The 13,011-nt window shown below is 37.6% G+C and overlaps 1 long non-coding RNA gene across 3 annotated transcripts in view; it reads right to left on the bottom strand.

Moving 5' to 3' along the window:
* Positions 1–13,011, bottom strand: part of LOC120090210 (uncharacterized) — a 25,014-nt gene extending 12,003 nt beyond the window's left edge. For 2 of the 3 annotated variants that reach the window (XR_016524655.1, XR_005485446.2), the window contains exons 1-2: positions 12,585–13,011; positions 2,899–12,095 (exon numbers count right to left, since the gene is read on the bottom strand). This is a non-coding gene — a long non-coding RNA (uncharacterized LOC120090210). The remainder of the gene's footprint in view (positions 1–2,898; positions 12,096–12,584) is intronic. The other variant, XR_016524656.1, reaches the window with a different exon arrangement.

Genomic DNA, 13,011 nt, shown 5'->3' with positions numbered 1-13,011 from the left:
CAAAACTTCGTAAGAAAATATCTCGAGAAATCTATGAAGATCGAATTAAGTCTCAAGAGGAGAATTGGTGTTTTACGACCATGAAATTGTCTTATCTTTGTAGATGAATTACATATGAAAATTTTCCTATTTTCCCATACAAAATCATTCGTTGTCCTATAAAAGGCAATGGAGGATGTTGATCGGGATGAATGGGTTAAAGGCATGAATCTCGAGATGGAGTTGATGTACTTCAACTCGGTATGGGATCTTGTAGATCAGCCTGATAGGGTAAGACCTATAGGTTATAAATGGATCTACAAGCGCAAACGGGGTGCTGATGGGAAGGTGCAAACTTTCAAGGCTTGACTTGTGGCAAATGGTTATACCCAGGTGGAGGGAATCTACTATGAGGAGACTTTCTCACCTTTTGCCATGTTAAAGTTGACCTGCATGATAGTGCATCGAGGTGACATGATCGTCACGAAGATCGCCTCGGAGAAAAACATTGTTGATTTATTTACGAAGGCTCTCACGACTACAGTGTTTGAGGGTCACCTTCAGAGGATGGATCTATGGGACCACTTGTGGTTGGACCAGGGCAAGTGGGATATTTTGTTGCACTGAGTTTTTATGCCCTAGTTTATTGTTTTGTGCCTGTTTACCTGTACTCCCCACTTCGTTTTAAGACAAGTGGGAGATTGTTGGGGTTTGTGCCATAAAGTCTCGTGTCCAGTAGTTTGTAAACAACTTTGTACGAACACTTGTGATGTATAACATAAATGATATTTACTTCACTACTTGACTTTGCACATTTAGATATTTTTTATTTTACCACAAACTAATAAACTTAATATCCCTGGTTATCTGTATGTAACTTAAGCATGTATATGGTGACATACAAGTGGATCATGTCTTGAGTGATAACCAAAATGGTCTGTAGTATATGAATATAGGAGGGAAACCTTATCCTGGTAACGCTACGGATGTGACCCGCTTTGTGGAATGGTCACAAGTGTTGTGACTTGTCACAGATGGTCTGATCATGATCATTCGTGTAGGGGACATGCGATTGGGGGCGTCCTTTACAAAGAGTTTGTATAAGACCTAACCACGAAGTGTTAATGTCTCGTTATATAACACCGTTCATAACTAAGATTTCATTTCACTAGGATGACCATAGGTAACATGACCTCAATCCTGAGTGAGTTGGGAACTCCTGCCATTTGCATGGGTGCGAATGGCCAGAACGCCGACTCAAACCTACCATTTTGGGGATTCGTTTGATTTAGGAGCTGGGAACTCAGTTACACAAGATGGAATTCACTCTTTCTCCGAGTTAGGGGTAAGTAGATAGATAGCTCCCGTAAGGGCTGATTTTAGGGCTTGAATGATGTGGCACCATGTACCTTCTCATGGCCCGATAGGTGTTCACACACAGTAGGACTATGTTGTATTGTTCATTAGAGGGATCAGTGGTACTTAAGGAGGAAGATGTAATTACAGGGAAAATACAGTAAACTGGCCTATTATAATTACGAGCATCTGTGAAGGGTCATCGTACTGATGGTTGGTTATATCCAATGGACATAGAAATATATCTATGGCAAGAAGAGTTCAACTGTCAGTCTTTAGCAGAATTCCTTGCACTTAACGAATGATAGATATCGTGACTAAAGAGTTTAGTCAGCTATTCACGTACCGTTGGAGCTTCGAGCCATAGGTCCATAAGGTCCCCTTAGTAGCTTGGATATAAGTTGATAGTCAGTTTTTGGGTCAATTTGAAATATTCAAATTGACAAGAGAGGGTTCGATTATATATGATATAATTGAACGATCGTTTACCTTTTCCTACACGATCATTTAGACGATTGCTTACTTTTCCTACACGATTGTATACTTCACCTAAACGATCAAGCATCTTGTCTATGCGATAGACGACCACATCTCCCATTTGCTTGATCGTTGTGTATGGTCTCTCTTCCTCCTTCCCTCTACCAAATCCGAACAAAGCCCACACTTTGGATTGTCACTCCAAGAATATTGAGGGTTCTGAGTGGTGTATTCTTCTCTGTTTCCTTTTGTCCGAGTGGTTATTGTTCAAGGTAGACGGTTGGGTTTCAGACTTGCTGTGAAGGAGAAATCCTCATCTGGTATGATTTCTTGATCTCTTTAGCATGATGAATGCGTATTAGTATGTTTTGAATGTATATGCGGTAATTCTGTCACAATGAATTGGAAAGATCTGCTTCCGCTCATAGGTATGCTTTAATAAGAGTTTCTTTACGTCCCCTCGATGCATAATCTCTCGAATGAGATGATACTTATGCTCTATGTACTTCCCGCGTTTGTGACTCTTAGGCTCTCGGGAATTGGCCACAACACCATTATTATCACAATAAAGGGTGATGAGCTTATACATGTTTTGAACCACTTCCAGATTAGTCAGGAATTTCCTGAGCCACACAGCTTCCTTAGCAGCTTCACAAGCTGCTACATACTCAACCTCCATAGTGAAATGAACAATGCACTCTTGTTTGGTGCTTCTCTAGAGTACTACCTCTCCGTTAAGAGTGAACATTGATCATGATGTGGATTTCCTAGAATCCTTATCAGTTTGGAAATTAGAGTCTGTGTATCCTATAAGGATTAAATCCTTAGAATCATACACGAGCATATAATCTTTCATTCTTCGAAGATACTTGAGGATGTTCATAACGGCGTTTAAGTGATCATATCCTGAATTATACTGATATCTGAAGGAACTCTTAATGAAGAGCATCCATGAGCGCGTTCGGATCTTTCCGATTTCCTTATGACCAAAATACAACACATATATTCTAATAAACAGTTATGCAAATTCACACTAATTAAAGGCATGATTTGAACAATACAAAACAAAAGAAAGCGTTTTCATACCAGTTGAAGACCCTCTTCAAGCTTTGAACTCTGACATAGTAGAAGAACCTCCAGTTACACTCTATCGCCCAGCAAATAAGGCGGTTGCAGCAGCACGATCGTCTACACGAACGGCAGCAACACGGATAGTCATGAACAAGTGAACAGCAGCGAGGACGACACCACCAAAATGGAGCGTTTGGTATTCTCGGAGTGAGAATCCAAAGAGTGGTCTTTGGTGAATTTGGTAGAGGTTAGATAAAGAGCAAATTGTGTAGACGATAAGCAAGTGGGAGAGAAAAGAAGCTATCGTATAACTATGTGCTTATCATTGAGAAGAAGCTACACGATCGTGTAGGTTATACTAAGAAATCGTTTAGTAAATGGTGGACGATCGTTTAGAAAACACGGCACACTATGCGATCGTTTAGGAAAGCTAAGCAATCGTTTAGGGACAAACATGCGATCATTTAGGCACTAGCTTGCGATCGTTTAGGTGATAGGCGACTATCGTATAGGCTCTCAAACTATGTGATCGTTACGTTTTCACACCGATACCAATTTTTCCGAACTATTGCAAAATGAAACCAATTTTCATTTTATTCATCGGTTACCATAACCGAATGCGGCTGCTCCTACTAACGTATGTCCGAGAGAAGTTTTAGGCCAATTATCATATAGTTAACCAATTTAATAATTAATAAATATAATCATATTATATTCTTACCCTATAGTTTGATATCACATATTTACTATAGTAATTTCTCCTCTACTGATATAAATCATATTTATATCTAATTTCCTCTAAAATAATGTATCTCATACATTTAGTCAATTATATCATATATAATTAACCAGTCTAATTATATTATATATAATCAAACTTCCTCTTGTCAATTTGAACATTTCAAACTGACCCAAATACTGATTCTCGACTTTATCTAAGCTACCCAGGGGACCTAATGGACCTATGGCTTGAAGCTCCAACGATCTGTGAATAGCTGACTAAACTTTTTAGCCACGAGATCCACCATCCGTTAACTGTCAGGCATTCCTTGGCTCCAAGGCAAGGGACAGGGTGGCCATGTGTGAGAAATTGACACGTGTCATAAGTATGAGATTTGACCAATATTTTGAAGAAAGATGAAGATAAAGTAAGTTAGTTGGTAACTAATTTCTCATTTTCATTTGCCTACATGCTACCCTTTTTAGTTTTTTTTTTTTAAAATCGTCAATTAATACTTTGTTTTTCATGTGGGGTCGAAAAATCGATAGTTTGTTAGTTTAGTTCTACTCATATTACCATCAAATAATACTTTTTGGTCATGTATTTTTACGTCTATATCATTTTTGTACTCATATTACCATCAAATATTCATACCCACCTCGAGCTCTAACATTCATCGGACCATAGTGGTCTGAATGTACAAGCTCCAAGGCTTCCTTGGCTCTGTAACCTTTTCCAGTAAAAGGTCGTTTGGTCATCTTGCCTTCGAGGCATGATTCACATACCGACAAGGAGTTTTCTTCTATGCTCTTTAGAAGTCTATTTTTCACCAACTTATCAATCCTATTGAGGTTGATGTGACCTAACCTTAGATGCCAAAGATGGGCATTTTCCTTAAGAGAAATCTTTGGTCTTTTAGCTGTTGTTGCCGTATTGAACATTTCAGTGTTAAACAAGGCTTTTATAACTAACGACCTTAGTACATATAAGTTACTTTCCATTGAACCATAATCAATCTTCATTCTGTTCTTTAAAATAAACACTTTATTCTCAGAAAAGAAGATTGTATACCCTTATTCAATGAGACAAGAAATCAAGATCAAGTTCCTCTTAATATGAGGAACTACAAAAACATTATCCAGTAGCAAATAACGTTTCTTGTCAACAAATAACTTCAGCCTACCTATAGTAACAACTGAAACAACCTCACCAATATCGACTCGTAGAGTCATCTCTCCCTGTGGCAACCTTTCCCAGAAACTGAGTCCTTGATAAGAGGAACTGACATGGTTGGTTGCACCCGAATGAAAGATCCAGGCAGAATCATCATTCTCTATTAAACACGTCTCCAAGACCGATAAATCAGATTTACTGTCTTTCCTCCTCCTTTGGAGACTAGTGGAATCAGTGTCAGAACAACTGACACTATTGGTTTTGTCATCCATCCCTTTGTGCTCGACAAGTAAGAACTGACGTTCAAACAAATCTTGCAATGAGTCCATGATCTCGCGTGCAATGATCATGTGCTCAACCCTTTTAGCCAAAACATCATGTATGTTAGCCAAAATGTGAAGTCAGGCCAATGAATTAGCCTTCATCCACACCTTATATGCATTGCGAACACTTCGCGGTGCATCAAGGGTCGGAACTTGAGGACACTCCTCAACCATGACAAATTTGAGGTCATTTGCCACAAAATATGTTTTACACAATTCTTTCCACTATATGTATTCGGTCATATTAAAAGCACTAAATGGAATTACTAACGAGTTGCTGAAAAGAAAAATACATTGACCTACGTTAGGTTTTGAGCTAATACCCGTTGTAAAACAAAAAACATCCAATAAGGTTTTAACAAAACTAATATGAACCATGTGTGACATCTAGTTTCACAATGACGCTTCAAAGATTTAAAACAAAAGTCGCCGAAGGGAGGTCAATTATTCCTTCTCTGAATTGAGAAGTTCTCAACCAATCATTAATACAATAACAACTTTTGCTCCTATAAAGATTAGCCATCATTGATTTGGCCAAGAGATCATTAACTTACTTAACAATCTCCCGTAAGTGTGACCCGTCATTTTAGGCCCCAGAGATCCGCCCCAAAAAGTCAATTCGAAAGGAAAAAATATGATTGGGGTAAAACCTAAAGCAACCCTATCTATTTTTGGAGTTCACCTTGATCTTAACCAACTGCACAAAACCCATCCGAAGGGGGGACGCTCCCAAGATACCACGAGGGAGTACATAATGATCTCACGGTGTGAACCAATGATAGAGACCATAGGACGTGTTGACACATACCCTTCACCCACTTACTATAAACACTCTTTCCGTCCACCTTGATATTGACTCATGCAAACACCTTCCGAAGGGGGATGCTCCCAGGGCACCACGAGGCCAAGCATGAATTTCACGATATGAACATTCAGGGAGAACGTGAGTGGAATCATAGACATATCAGATACGTCTCTTCCTCCCACTGAGTATTTTATAACCTAGGGTTTAGTTTACTTAGAAAAAACACGGCTAAGGATTTTAACCAAGTGAGCTTTTAGGTTTGCCCAAGAGTAACTTTTACTTTGGATAGTTAAACAACTTTTGATCATCATCCATTAAACTCTTTAACGGAGTCTTTGACCAAATTGTCGCATGCTTGTTGAAAATCTATCTAATTCACCTTTCCAGGTAGGTTCCCAGGTAGGGGTGTTACATTTCTGTCAACTTAAGAACCTAGTCTAGACAGAACCCGCCTTAGATGAAAGGTCCCTTATAGATAGGTTTAAAACAAATTTAATCTTTTATACCAATCAATTTAATCCTATTAAACCGATTTTAAAAGATTAATCTAAGGTAACTCTTTAGAACCATTTGAACTTAGGTCTATCTCAATCCAATTTTAAAACCCTTTTAAAAAACTTGAGTTCATCCTTAGTCTGCATGCAACTCTTTCTTATTGGTTTTAGTTCTAATTTCCTTTATAATACTTATAAACGAAACAACCAAAACCACAATGCTAAGCTAACACATGCAAGGCATTCATAACGATTATAAACAACCTAAGTGTTATGCTCAATGCATTGTTCATTCATTGCTACTTCTTTCATATAATACTCAAAACAACAATGAAACAAGCATAACATGCTTCCATTCACCTTTAGACTATAACACTTATAATAAAAGGATGATGCATGATAATGCTCACTGCATGCAAAATATAACTCTTATATTTTATGATGCATGCACATGCTTTCATGTAATTTCTTTATGCTAGATTATAACATTTATAAAACATGATGCATGAATAATTGCACAACCTAAGGTGGGTTTTAAACTATATGTCAAACACTTTGCCATATCAGCACCATACATCACATGTATAATAAACAAATGTTGATGAACCGGGTGAAATTGCCTTAAAACCACAAAATTAAAGCTAACTATTACAAAAACAAGGAGTCTCCAGTTCAAACAGGCGAACCAGGTCTTGAACCACTCGGGTGAAGCAACGCTTCTCCAACCGTCGTGTACCAAACTCCCGCGATTGTCTATACGAAAGAACAAATGCTTCGCTATATCATTTACCAATGCTCCCAGAGCTAAACGATCGTTTAGAAAATACTACACGATCGTGTACCTTTTACTAAGCGATGAAACCTGAGGTACGCGATCGCCTAGCGTGCTCCACACAATGCATGCCTTACGCGATCGTCTAAATGATTACGATACGGCAAAGCACCATCGCCTACACGATCATTTAGTGAGCACCTTCATATCGTATACCGCACGATTGTGTAGGTAGTAACTAAGCGATGAGGCTTGCTAACTACACGATCATCTAGCGCGCACCTTTTACTAAACGATGAGCATCACATGCTCCCACTATGATCATCTACCTCCAGCGTCTACACAATTGGGCAATCAACGCTATGCGATGGAGTAAACGATTTACTTATGCTAAACGATGGTTTTGCATTAGCTAAATGATCGTTTAGTAAATACTACACGATCGTATAGAAAAATCTACACGATCGCTTAGATAAATCCCAACGATCGTTACCTTAGGCTACACGATATGACCAACTTTTGGTCTTCTTTCTCGTTGACAATCACATTTCCATGCTTCGAAAACTTCATCATGAACGACTCAACTAACTCAAACTCTTTGAATTACAGACTCAATTGCAAGTTAATTACGCCCAAAAAACACAGGGCCCTTACAAATTAACACTTTGTAATTGGAGAAAGCTTTAAACAAAGGCAATTAAACCCGAAACATTCATCAACTCCATCCATAAATGCACTTAACAATTAAACACAAATGCAGAAAATCCGAACTTGGCTCTGATACCAATTAAAGGAAATCGAAACACGAGGATTTCCATGAGCAGTGGAAGGATCACTCCAAATTACAATCATATATGAACTTTACAATTACAATCACAAACAGAAACATACGATTATGCATTAAATACACAAATTACAGCATGTTCTACAAAAGATCAAGAATAAAAGTTACACGCTTTTGCAGACTCATCGCCTAGCTCATTGATCACGAACGCTCGACCACAGCAACACAGCAACCACGAACGCTCGTCTAACACGACCGCTACACTGCACGAACGCCGCACGCTTGAACTAAGCAATCGCCTAGGTCACGAACACCACAAACCGCCTCCACAGAACCTCAATAGTGTCGAGTTGAGTATGAAACCACCAAGAAGGCTAAGTTGGTATTCTTGGTGTGAGAATCCAGAGGGTGGGCTTTGTGTGGACTTGGTTTGAGGCAGAAAGCAAGAGGAAACACGATCGTGTAAACGATTGAGCAAGTGGGAGATGGAAGAACCTATCGTATAGGACGATGCTAAATCGTTTAGGAAAAACTAAGCGATCGTCTAGCAAAAGCTATGCGATCGTTTGACTCATCGCTTAGTTGAGTGTCTATCGCCTACTAACACTCCACGATCATTTAGCTAACCCAAGCTGTCGTTTAGTAAATCCTATTTACTTGACAACTTCCTGTGAGAATATTTCCAAGAGAGGAAATCTAAAATCAACAATTTTCAACATTTTCTTTTTCTTACTAAAATTAGGAAAACATTTTTCCTTTTATCTCACGGTTATCATGAAACCACCAATAACCTCTCACTCAATTGGTTATTAGAGAAAAAGAGATAATTATCCATAATTAATATTATTATAAATATAAATAATAACTAACTTACCATAATATATTTATAACCTACAGTTTTAATATTTCATCTCATGAAACATACAAATCATAGCTCTTTTTCTATTCCATGACACTTAATGTAAATCTCATTTACATTAATCCTCCACTTGATGTATCTCATACATCATACTGATCATATCATATATAATCGAATTACCTCTTGTCAATTTGAACATTTCAAATCAACACCAAGAACTGATCCTCAGCTGAATCCATTAAACTACCAAGGGGACCTTATGGCATGTAGTTCGAAGCTCCAACGGTACGTGAATAACTGACTAAACTGTTTAGTCACGGGATCCACCATCTGTTAACTGTCAGGCACTCCACTAAAGACCGACAATTAAACTCTCCTAACCACAGATATATTATGTGTCCATCTTAACCAATCAACAGTGCGACAACCCTTCACAGATCGCTCGTAAGTACAACTCGACCAATAACCGTTATGCCTCTATAGTTACATCTAACTCCTTAAGTACCACTGAATTTTCTAATGAACATAAGTCATAGTCCTACTATGACTGAGTCTTCTCTTCCAAAGAGATGCTATGACCACTATGTTCAAGCCCTAGAATCAGTCCTTAAGGAAGCAATCTCTCTACTTATCCCTACTTCGGGAAAGAAGTGAATTTCATCTTGTTTATTGAGTTCACAGCTCCTAAATCAGACAAGTCCCCAAAAGGTAGACATGTTGAGTTGGCAATCTGGCTACTCTCACCCATACTAATCAAAGGACTGCCCTCAAAGGCAGGAGTTCCCAAAACACTCAGGATTGAGATCGTGTCACCTATGGTCATTTAGGTGAAATGTAAGTTTCTAGTATTAACAATGTTATATACAAAGTGTAGTCATCTCGTGGTTCGATCTTATACAAACTCTTTGTATAGGACACCCTCGCTCGCATGTCTCCACATGAATGGTCAGGATCTACCATCTGTAGTAGTTTACAACACTTGCAAACCTCTACAAAGCGGGCTGTATCCGTAGTGTCACCAGTATCAGGTATCCCACCTTAATCCTTATATTGCAGAACTATTTAGGTTATCACTTAAGGTATCCCACCTTAATCCTTATACAACAAACCTATTTAGGTTATCACTTAAGGCATGATCCACTTGTATATCACATATACATGCTTAAGTTTACATAAGATAACCATGGAGCTTTGTTTATTGGATATGAGTAAATGCCATAATGAAATAATAGTTATTTTATTCATAAAACAATGTGTATCATTACAAACAACGAGACTTCGAGAGAATTAGGATACCAATCCCAACAGAAGATATGATTATTACTAGGGATAACCCTCAGGCTATTTCTGATCTACAAAGCTACCTTGGCAAACATTTTGAGATGAAAGATTTGGGCTTACTTAGTTAATTTCTTGGCTGGTTATTTGTTGTCTCAAGAAAAGTATGCCTCAGATCTTTTGGTGCGCTCTAGTATCACAGACTGTGCTACGGCTCCAACACCACTCGATTCCAATGTTTGCTTGGCTCCATTTGATGGAGTTCCACTTGAAGATACCAACCTTTATCGTCAATTTGTTGGCAGCCTTATTTAATCTGCCAGTTATTTGTCTTGACATTGCATATGTTGTTCATAATGTTAGTTAATTCATGGCTGCTCCTCGAACCATACATTTTACTGTTGTTCTTCGTATCCTCCGTTATGTCAAAGGAACTTTGGGACATGAACTTTAGCCCTATTCCCAGTCTTCCCTGGTTTTGTTTGGCTACTCTGATGTTGATTGGGCTGGTGATCCTATTGACTGGTGTTCTACATCTAGTTACTATTTCTACCTTGGTGATTCTCTCATTTCTTGAGGAAGTAAGAAATAGAGTGGTTTTTCCCATTCTAGTACGGAGTCTAAATATCGTGCTTTAGTTGATGCTACGTCAGAGCTCTTATGGCTTCGTTGGCTTCTTGCTGATATGAGTCCCTCAATCGTCTACAACTATCCTTAACTATGACAATCGTAGTGCCATCTAGATTGCTCACAATGATGGTTTTCATGAGCGTACCAAACATATTGAAAATGATTGTCACTTTGTTCGTCATCATCTCCTGAGTAAAACTTTATTTTTACAATCTGTTTCCATGATTGAGCAACCGTTGCCATTTTCACCAAAGCTTTGTCTCTCGGTCGTTTTCTCCAACTACTTAACAAACTTAAGATGATTCCAATATTACTACCTTGAGTTTGAGGGAAGGTGTGAATGTATACTTGTGTATGTAAACTTAGTCCTCTTAGTTGGAGAGTCTTTAGGAGAGTTAGAGCATGGTTAGAGGTTTTGTAGGCTCTATTCTAAGACTGTTAGTGTAATATTTATACACCTATACTCTTCTTGTAAAAATATACTTTTAATAAATACATATCTTAACAATTTGCTAAAATTTGCCCTAATAATTTAAAAAATAATGCACATTAATTGATGGTGTTCTTTGGTGATCAGTGGTGCAGTTTTGCATTTTTTGAGAGGAAAATAAAATTAACAACTAAGAAAAGGTTGAAAGACGGGTTGCCTATGAGAGAAACCGACAAATTTCAAGGTCAAAAGTAGCAGACCCGTCATCTACCATTTACTCCCATCTTTTTTCCATGCCACAAATGCGGGTTCATGGTAGCAAAAATGGGTTGTGATGAGATCATACACAGTTGAAAATGTGGTTCTAAGATGTGGGAAGGCAATGACTTCGTCGTAGTGAGATAGATTGTCACCAGGAAAACAGAGATGGTCCAGTGAAAAGAAAGAAGCTTGTTTTACTCAATTTTAGATGTTAATCAACATTAAAGAAGACAAAACACATTACAATTAAACCTATTTTGTAAAACTTAGAGATTAAAAAGATCTATTTAAAAAATTTAGGACCAAATAAACCTTTAAAACTCAAGGACTAAAAATGTACTTTTTTCAAATTAAAAATTAATAAATCTATTAGGTAACTTAAAAATTTTGGGACTAAAATGAGTGAAAAGATTAGGGACTAAAAAAGTTTTGAGTAAGTTTAAAAATAGAGATCAGCCAATCGAATCATTCCAATAAAACCAGACGGTAAAGCGCCGAAATTTGGGCGGTTAAGGATCACACAGATAGAGAAGAAAAATCAAGACGAGCGAAGAACAATCACAGGAACAAGATATGAACTCACACTTCAGTCGTTGAACGAATCAGAGCGATGAATTCAGATCCGAAATCCATGAACGAAAAACTCAAGAACAATCAAGATCATAATCCACCACCAAAGGATCTGAAATTGAAACAAAAAGTTGAAGATCTCAGTTACCAGCCGACGGATTTGAAAATGAAACAAGAAGTTGAAGATCTCTATGAAGATTCATTTTCATTATATCCTCGATATCTTATGGAGAGAGAATTGAATCTAGAAAACATCGGAAGTTTCCTGGAAGTTCGTTTCGAAGGAAGAGAAAGGGACGATTTTAGGGCAGAATCATCGAAAAGAAAAAGAATCACAAAATCTCCCGAAGTGGTTGATCTGAATTCAGATTTGCCATATTTTGAGCCAGTGAAATTAATCGAGGAAATTGTGATGATTTACGGTGATTACATCGAACACATATTTCAAATGGCGAAAAACAGATTCAATGACGAACAGAGATGGAACTTTGATAAAACTATGTGCAGCGGCCTGGCTGAGATTTTTGCACAAAAAATCGAGAGGTTGGGAATCGAATTAAAAGAAATGAAGAATGATTCGAACCAAAGAGAGAATTATTACCTGATAGAGCGTCATGTTCGTCAAATCATGAATCAACTGGAGAAGATGCATGAGCGATTTGATAGATCTCCAAATATTAGGGCTTCTTCGAAGAGAAACTGCAGGAAAGATGAATTGATATTATGTATAGATGAAATTGATGATATGAGGAAAGAATTGTATGGGATAATATGGAGAATTGAAGAACTGAAAACCCTAAAAATGAAGAAGACGACAATGGAAATAAAACAGAGGAATTTGAGAATTTGAAGCAGAGATTTGTGATTCTTTCTCAATTTTAGGTTTCTTTTGATTAGGAAAATTTCATTGTAGATTCGTCTTCTTATCTGTATAAAAAAAAAAAAAAAGAACAATCCATCATAATAACAAACTTCAAACTTCATTTATTGATCAAATCATTCTTATCAACAAAGATTTATTAATGGTT

The sequence above is a fragment of the Benincasa hispida genome, chromosome 11 (genome assembly GCF_027475165.1).
Source record: "Benincasa hispida cultivar pf3 chromosome 11, pf3_genome.v1.1, whole genome shotgun sequence".
NCBI classification, from domain to species: domain Eukaryota; kingdom Viridiplantae; phylum Streptophyta; class Magnoliopsida; order Cucurbitales; family Cucurbitaceae; genus Benincasa; species Benincasa hispida.
The sequence above is the reverse complement of the archived record's forward strand: the minus strand, read 5'-3'. Positions and strand labels throughout refer to the sequence as shown.